The following is a 9,541-nucleotide window of genomic DNA, read 5'->3' as shown; positions in this document are numbered from 1 at the left end:
CCCTAGGGGAGTTGTCCTACTAAACCCTAGGGGAGTTGTCCTACTAAACGTTTTAGGAAGCTATCTTTATTAACAAAATTTTCTTAAATACTCCTCTAAAGCCACGTGTAGAGGGAGGAGGGGCTTGTTGCTTTGCTTCATGCAGTGACACACACCCACCCATTTTGCACTCAACAGCTCATGTGCCCGTGCTACGAGCTGAAGACAGGATTCACCAGCTCGCTCTTCTTCGAGAAAATCAACAGGAAGGTGGAGTCTTCTAGCCTTGATGGGGTTCAGCGCAGCAGAAGCTATGAAATCTGTTTTTTTTTCCTAGCGTGTTGCCGCAAGGTAACGAACAGCTCTCCGTTGTAGTCTAGTCGGTTAGGATACTCGGCTCTCACCCGAGTGACCCGGGTTCAAGTCCCGGCAACGGAAGATTTTGACTGCTGCGTGGTGTCTGAAAAGGCAGCCTGGCGGGGGGGATACTTTGGTCCTTGAGCCGGGGGCAGAGCCATTTTTACACTCGGCTCTCACCCGAGTGACCCGGGTTCAAGTCCCGGCAACGGAAGATTTTGACTGCTGCGTGGTGTCTGAAAAGGCAGCCTGGCGGGGGATACTTTGGTCCTTGAGCCGGGGGCAGAGCCATTTTTACACTGGCAAAACTTTTTGCACGGGCTAGATTTCGAGAGAACTGATACACTGGCAAATGCTTCAAATGCACACCGTGCCAGTGAGGATTGGGCATTAATAGCCTTGTGATGCATACAACAATTATCAGCTTTGTAATTCACTCTTGAAGACATGACTACTTCCCATTGTTTGTCAATCCATCAAGCCCGTAGTGTTCATCAGATGGCTCCAAATAGAAAAATTGTATACATCAACAACATTGAATGCTTCAATTAATGACAGACTTTGCCCAAGCTTAGAGAGGAGACGATTACTTGCAAGCATGGCTTGGTCGCAACCACAGTTTAGTGGAAGTCCAAGTGTTGGCGATTACTAGCCAAGTGGATTCTCTGTAGTTCAGACAGCTGAAGGCAAATAAGTTGATTGGTTGTATGTTGGTTCCGTGTCTCCCAGACAAATACAGCTTGCTGCCCATGGCTCCTACAGCATCCGAGGAGCTAATTGCGAAATTCTTGTATCCAAGACCTTCGCCGCCCAATCACGGCATGGGGCCTAAGTTGCCTTATGCTATCAATACCATGGATTGCCAACATAGGGGCTTCTCACGACCTTCAGTTGGTTCGAGCAAGACAATTTTTGGTTGGTGACATGCTTCAGAGTCATTTTTGGTGGGCTACCAGATGCCAAGGAAAGGCTCTCTCTCTCTCTCTCTCTCTCTCTCTCTCCACATATGGTGGCAATGACACACACACACACAAAGCACATACACACACATACCCTAGCTATCATGCACACAATTTTGGCTACTACAGTCTACATATTGTTGCAAAATGTTGGATTTGTGTAGGGGTAAAAGCATGTATTGCTGGTATCACTATTTCACTTTTTGGTGGTTGGCTTAGCAAAAAGTAGGACACGGTGAATTTTTGCAAATCTTATCAAAAATTTACAGACATTGCAATTTTGGATTCTTGTTGTCAAAAGGTTCCCAATGATGTACAACATTGTTGGTATCGTAATACGGGATACATGAAATTGGGATCCATAAGTTGCTATCAAAGTAGTGTCCAAGACACCACTTTTTGGACCACCAATACATGCTTTAGCCCATAGTCTACAGGGTCTCTCTCTCTCTCTCACACACACACACACACACACACACACACACATATACACACATCACAAATTGACAATAGCTTGTCAAGCACACAATTTTGACCATTGTAGGTCGTTAGGAAAGGATGTAGTTACATAGAATCTGGACTACTTTACGCAATTTTTGAAGACTCTTTAATGTGTCTGCAGCAAGGAGGATGATCCAATAGGGATTCAACATCTCAATTTTGGCATTGGATGCTTCAATTATTGACAGAGTTTGCCCAAGCTTAGAGAGGAGACGATTACTTGCAAGCATGGCTTGATTGAACCACAGTTTAGTGGAAGTCCAACAGGCAGTCGCGAATTGCGAGGGTGAGTGCTTGAAGTGTAGTCGATGAGAGGCAGCAAAATTGTGAATGAACAAGGGCCGAGTGTTGGCGATCACTAGCCAAGTGGATTCTCTGTAGTTCAGACAGCTGAAGGCAAATAAGTTGATTGGTTGTCTGTTGGTTCCGTGTCTCCCAGACAAATACAGCTTGTTGCCCATGGCTCCTACAACATCCGAGGAGCTAATTGCGAAATTGTTGTATCCAAGACCTTTGCCGCCCAATCACGGCATGGGGCTTAAGTTTTAGACACAGCTACTAGTAACTCGTGCAACCTCTTCCGTAAGTCATAGCTCTAATTTTGTCTATAAAAAGTTCAAAGCACTCGAAAAGAAAGTGTGGCAACAAAGGGACCTTTAACACTTGATGTCTCCATAATGAATTAAAAGGTATTCCTTATTCTAATGGCTTCAAAAAAAATTAAAAGGTATTCCTAATTCAAAGATTCCCTCAACAACAACAAATCGATGCACTAATCTATAGCACGTAGCAACGAACAATGATGAAGCACATAGATTTGCAACAGTATTAGCTAGGGAGGACGGACACAACACACACACACACACACACACACACACACACACACACACACACACAGAGCGAGAGAGCGAGAGAGAGCAAGGACACTTTAAAGAGAAGAAAACGCTAAAGGGAAAATAAAAGAGATCTTTTGACTTTTCACCTTGATCTGTCTTTTCATTTCCTAATCACCATTCACTTATGCACTTAATATGTTTTGAAAGAATTTTTATTTTTTTGAGATTGGTGAGACCTAATGAGACACGTACACCAAAAATATTTCTCTTTCAACCTGACTTGTAACACTTTAAACAATGTGGCTAATACTCAATTTGAAGGGTCCCTTGTTGAAGAAGCCACTCTTGATTTCAATTCCACATAGCTATTGAGCACCAAGGGGGAAATCAATAGTTCTCATTGGTTGAAGCTCTAGGCTCCTGTGCTGGAAATTGCAACCCCCTCCCTTAGGGGTCTAGCCTTGCACATGTATGGAACTTTCATGATAGGCCTTTCAAGCGAAGAGCATGCCATTTAGAGGCTCCTTCCCAATGGACGTGTACTTTGAAAATAAGCCTTCACTAAGAAGGGAAAGTTTTGAAAATCCCCTTCACAGACAAATTTTGTAAAATAACAAATAAAAAAATCAAAATAGAAGGTTTCTTAGTTAAAACTTGAGCTTAAGTTCCAAGGTGTAGCTCAAATGTGTTGCATTTAGGATCCACTTGTTGGTGGGAAGTTTCCCTCGTAGCATACAATTTGTTGTTGTCATGTGTCGTTTTGTCTTCCTATCCATTGGACATGTTGGGGTGGGATGGCAAGCACCTAGATATGGTGGCATTCGTTGCTCAAGATATTTGTCCAAGTATATTGTTTGTAAAAGCCTAGTCTTTATGGTGTTTATGCTCTCCGTAGCATGTGATGCACATGGGGTTGCGAGTCCCTGTAAAAACCAAGACATTTGTAGTGTTTTTCTTCTATATTATAGATAGCTCCTATTGAACATTGTCAGAAAAAAAATCAAAGCCTAAGCTCTAAGGTGCAGAACCATGAGTTCCTTAAATCAATAGCCTTGTGATGCATACAACAATTATCAGCTTTGTAATTCATTCTTGAAGACATGACTACTTCCCATTGTTTGTCAATCCATCAAGCCCGTAGTGTTCATTAGATGGCTCCAAATAGAAAAATTGTATACATCAACAACATTGAATGCTTCAATTATTGACAGAGTTTGCCCAAGCTTAGAGAGGAGATGATTACTTGCAAGCATGGCTTGGTCGCAACCACAGTTTAGTGGAAGTCCAACGGGTAGTTGCAAATTGCGAAGCTGAGTGCTTGAAGTGTAGTCGATGAGAGGTTGCAAAATTGTGAATGAACAAGGGCCGAGTGTTGGCGGTCACTAGCCAAGTGGATTCTCTGTAGTTCAGACAGCTGAAGACGAATAAGTTGATTGGCTGTCTGCTGGTTCCGTGTCTCCCAGACAAATTCAGCTTGCTGCCCATGGGTCCTACAAAGAGGATATGGCTAGATAAAGAACTTTATACTTGATCTTGTTCAATCTGTAATGATTTTCTAATCTTTATTCCTTTGTGACGATTGAGATCCGTTTTTTAGTGCTTAGCATGTAATTTACTAAAAATTACCTCGCAAAAAGGCAATTATTTTTAGAAATAATGAAGCAATCCATCTCCAAAGCTTACATAACAGACTCCAATTCTAGTCTTAAATTGATAGACAATCAATCTTTTTATGAAAATCTACAATTTTTTTGAAATATGTTTGAGAAATTTAATCTCACAAGTAGGGGTATATTGAAAATTTTGGAAAATTTGAAGGGCATTTTGGGAATTTATGACAAAACATTCGAGGTAATTTGGGAATTTTCACAAATTAGAGGGGCATTTTGGTAATTTTCTCTAATTTAAATTATTTGTAAATCTTTTGCCACGTGTGTAAATTCAAGGAATTATCATCATATTGTTAGTTAAATTTCCTTTTTTCTACACAAAATATTTGATATATGCAAAGCTCATTTTTAGAGATCCTACGATCGTTTGAGAGATATATTTATCAGGAATGTGGTTATGTCAAAAATTTTAAACTTTAATGGTGAGATTTTAGTAGATCTTTCTTAGAAAACCACCTTAGTTTGTTAAAATAATAAAATATTTATTTTAGAAAAATATATTAAATATTCTATTACATTTTTTCTCATAGAATGCATACATTCCTAGTGCTACGCCCAAATTTCCTGTAGAAAAAATAGTTGGAAATTTGGGAAAATAGTCACAATGTGGGAAATATTGTGAGAATTTGTCCAAAACTTCTTGTGAGTATCCAAACTGTGCAAAGTGGGTATGTATGATCTTAAACCCACCCTTTAAAAGCGCAAACGATCTTGATGAGACTCTAATCTTGGAAGTGGTCTCTTAGAATATATTGATTTATTCCTCACAAGGGCTATTTTTGGTGTATGAAAAGCAATCGCTTCTTTCAAGATTTAGAGATTTTCTCATGTAGAAAAGCAGAGTCTTTTTCAGTGTTTTTCATACAATGCGTAACATCATGAGCTTCTGTTCGAGAGGCACCGCATACCTAGCTAGGTACAATTGGGGGCAGGGAACCGCCGGCCCCCCCACCAGGCCGGCGGTCCGCTACCCCCAATCATACCTAGCTAGGTGTGCGGTGCCTCCCTCATAGAAGCTCATGATGTTGAGGTAACTCACAATGTAGGAATCATTGTGAGAATTTGTCCAAAACTTCTTGTGTTTGGTCCGAGGTGATGCTTCAACTTAGATTTATATTCAAGACTCTTCAAAAACAGGCATTTGTAGTCTTTTTAATGTTTAGATGGGCTACTCGGTCCTACTCAGTCTGCACGCCTATAAAGCGGAATCTGCCCAAATCCGCCCCCCCCTCTCTCCTCTCTCTTCCCTCGGCCGTAGCGCCATGGTTCACCATCGCTGCCCCGTGTGCCCCTGCACAGCAGCTGCTCAGCCCCATCGACAGTGAGGCGCAGCCCCCGGCCCTGGAACTTCTTGCGACTAATGCTCCCATTAGTCACCAGTCGCTGCCCTTGTCGCAAATGGGAAAAAAACTCCCTCCCCTGGTGCTCGCGCAGATGTGAGCCTGCAGATCACCGCCGCGCCCAACCCACCTTGTAGGTTTCGCGTAGGCCTGGTGACCACTGCTGTCCCAGCCTGACGAGCAATGCCCTGCCTCTTCCGTAGGATCCCACAGAGGAAGGAGGGAAACAGACGGCATCGCGTCCGACGTAGAGAAAATCTCTCTCTCTCTCTCTCTCTGCGCTCGTCGACGCATGGCATGTCCATCCTCTCTCTCTCTCTCCACGTGCCATGAGTTCTTTTTTTCTCCTCAAGGCCTAACCGCATCTCCCCAGATTCCAACGAAACTAATGACTCCAAAATTGGGGACACCTACTACTTGATATCTTTCTTTTTGTGCTCATTCTTGTTACGACACTAGAGATGTAAATAAAAGTGAAGGATTGTGAGAGTATGCTTTATAGGATTTTTTAACTTTTTTTTTGCAAAAATCACAATTGTGAGTGGATAGTATTAAGAACATCAGAAATATACACCAACCTCGAGCTCAGACCGAGCCTTGAGGGTCAAATGATTACAAGTCTTTTGCTTGACAGAGAAACCACAACTACTCCTAGGCTTTACTTATTACAAGATGTCATCATGACATGTGTTGTTCTAGACCAATCCTCTGAGGCTTGTTTGCCTCCGATCCTGTGGATCGTCACTCTGCTTTACAGGATTCTATCTCTCTTCAAATGTAGTTGCTTTACTTCATCTTGAAAGCCTCTAAATGCATGACATAGGAGTGTAAATACTTTTGAGAATGCATTTGTATCTGCTCCTACACATTATGCCAACTCAAATACAACTAACAAGCAATAGAGTTTTCGGATTATTGTAAGGTTGGCTCCCTGTAAAGCTTGCTATATTGTGTCGCAATGTAGTTTGGGTTTGAGGGCGCCCTATAAAAGCCCTTGTGACATGGTTGGTACAGTCAATGTGTTGTTTTGATGCCCTGGCTCGGTTTGTGAGCAAGGATGACATGTAACTTTTTTTGGTTTGATGTATAGAATACCACTCACTATTGTGAGTTCTGCAAAAAAAAAAAAAGGCAATGTAGTTTCTCCTTTTGATGATTCAAAAAACTTCGTCGATGAAATTGCTCTTCTCCTTTGTGGGAATGTCTTGTGAATTAAGGAATACCATCATCATGTGTATCCCGAGATAGGAATCTTTACCTTATTATAATAATGATGTGTGTGAACACACTTAGGATCATCGTCACACTTTTTCCCATGTTATGGGTCCCCCCCCCCCCTTTTTTTGGATTGTTTGTATATATATAAATATATATATATATATATGCCCATCGCTGTATGTCAAGCTTTATCTTATTGAGCACGCTCAATAATACTACTGACTCTATTGTGTGCTTTTAAGCTATTTCTTTATCTTCTCCATCTTTGCATGCATATTTTCACTTGCATTTTGACAAACTAGTATGTGACTCGTGCGTTGTTGCAACTAAGAAAAGGATGACAATTAGATCTCTCTCTCTCTCTCTCTCTCTCTCTCTCACTCACACACACACACACACACACACACACACACACACAATGGAGTTATAGTCCTTAGAATCACGCTATGAAGATAACAATGCATATGTATGTCGTTACCCTATCTTTCTCTCTCATATTGGATCTTGAGATTAAGACTCATTGAGTAGATCTTTGATATCTCTTTTATCACCACCTTCTTTTTCCCATTTTTCAATTCTTTTGAGTTGAAGTCTCTCTCTCTCTCTCTCTCTCTCTCTCACACACACACACACACACACACACACACACACACACACACACACACACACACACACAATGAACACACAAAGTGCTTTTAGCCAACCGGTTGAGATCGACTCATCCTTCACACGACTTCTAATAAATTTGAGCTACTCATATCTCCCTACTTGTCAACCAATTACAATGTACCAGATTTCTACTAACTTGCTACTGTTGCCTTATTCTATCATACCATGGATTGCCAACATAGGGGCTTCTCACGACCGTCAGTTGGTTCGAGCAAGACAATTTTTGGTTGGTGATATGCTTCAGAGCCTTTTTTGGTGGGCTACCAGATTGCCAAGGAAAGGCTCTCTCTCTCTCTCTCTCTCTCTCTCTCTCTCTCTCTCTCTATATATATATATATATATATATATATATATATATATATATATATATATATATATTGACACATATGGTGGCAGTGACACACACACACGCACATACACACATACCCTAGCTATCATGCACACAATTTTGGCTACTACAGTCTACATATTGTTGGAAAATGTTGGATTGGTGTAGGGGTAAAAGAATGTATTGCTGGTATCACTATTTCACTTTTTGGTGGTTGGTTTAACAAAAAGTAGGACACGGTGAAATTTTGCAAATCTTATCAAAATTTTGCAGCCATTGCAATTTTGGATTCTCGTTGTCAAAAGGCTCCCAATGATATACAACATTGTTGGTATCTTAATACAGGACACATGAAATTGGAATCCATAAGTTGCTATCAAAGTAGTGTCCAAGACACCACTTTTTGGACCACCAATACATGCTTTGGCCCGTACTCTACAGGGTCTCTCTCTCTCTCTCTCTCTCTCTCTCTCTCTCACACACACACACACACACACACACACACACACACACACAGATTGACAATAGCTTGTCAAGCACACAATTTTGACCATTGTAGGTCATTAGGAAAGGATGTAGTTACGTAGAATCTGGACTACTTCACACAATTTTTGAAGACTCTTTTTGCAGCAAGGAGGACGATCCAATAGGGATTCAACATCTCAATTTTGGCATTGATCTAGCAAGAAATGCAAATCAACTAGACATGTGTAGGCCCTCTCCTTCCTCTAATTTGTAAAGGTCCATTATAAAGAGTTAGATAATGGACTATTGAATAATAGCAAAAATGTATTATGTATTCGAGTGCTCAAGAAAAACCTAGGTTTAGTGTAATCTCACTTATAATTGTTTTCAACTATAACTAATGCACCTTGGAGGCCCCTGCCACGTGACATAAGGAAAGGGCGGAGGGGGTGTGTGTGTGGGAAGCCAAGGCAAAGAAAGAAAGAGAATGGATTGGGTGCTAAGAAAGGGTCTCTCTCTCTCTAACTCTCTCTCTCTCTCTCTCAGCCACACACTCGTAAGATTTGATTTAAAGGTCAGGTGTCATCTGCAATAATTAAAGAAAAAAACCTAGGTTTAGTATAATCCCACATGCAAATTTCAAGATTTATCTCTAATTTTTTTATTTTATTTTATTTTACTTGCACTCCTTAGCAGAGTGAATTGTAGTGAATTAAAAAATACAACATTCCCATGCTATAAAAGAGCCATGGATGCAAAAAGAATAACAACTTAACATCAGAATCTTAAACGTTCAATTGAAGGAGAGGATACCTCCAAAGTTCAAATAAACTACAAAGTTGAGAGAGGTTTAGTGCAAAAACCTTCAAGTATAGTAAATTTGACTTTGAAATTTTTGGAAAAAAGCATAGTATAGTCAAATACTCTAAAAACATTGTCTAGTGTTATCCCACCTACAAATTTTGAAATTTATCTCTAAATTTTTGATTTGAAAGTGAAAAAGCTTACAAAGTATATAAAAATTGATTATAAAATATCTCAAATATAATAAAGTTACCCCTAAAATTTCTCATACCTAAGTTTCTAAGTTTTTTAGAGAAAACATTACGTCTCAACTCGATTTAGTGTAACACCTTCTCCAAAATTTTGAAATTTGCCTCCAAAATTTTGATTTTCCTTTAAATACTTGAAAAAGTCTAGGTTTAGTGCAATCTCACCT

At 40.3% G+C, this 9,541-nt stretch overlaps 1 non-coding gene across 1 annotated transcript; it reads left to right on the top strand.

The window, feature by feature from the left end:
- The first annotated feature begins 344 nt into the window (after positions 1-344).
- On the top strand, positions 345-417 carry TRNAE-CUC (transfer RNA glutamic acid (anticodon CUC)). Its single transcript has one exon. It is a non-coding gene; the product is annotated as a tRNA-Glu (tRNA).
- The last annotated feature ends 9,124 nt before the right edge of the window (positions 418-9,541 follow it).

Source organism: Adiantum capillus-veneris, chromosome 25 (genome assembly GCF_014529385.1).
Source record: "Adiantum capillus-veneris isolate H3 chromosome 25, ASM1452938v2, whole genome shotgun sequence".
Classification (NCBI taxonomy): Eukaryota; Viridiplantae; Streptophyta; class Polypodiopsida; order Polypodiales; family Pteridaceae; genus Adiantum; species Adiantum capillus-veneris.
This window is presented reverse-complemented; position numbering and strand designations above follow the sequence as displayed.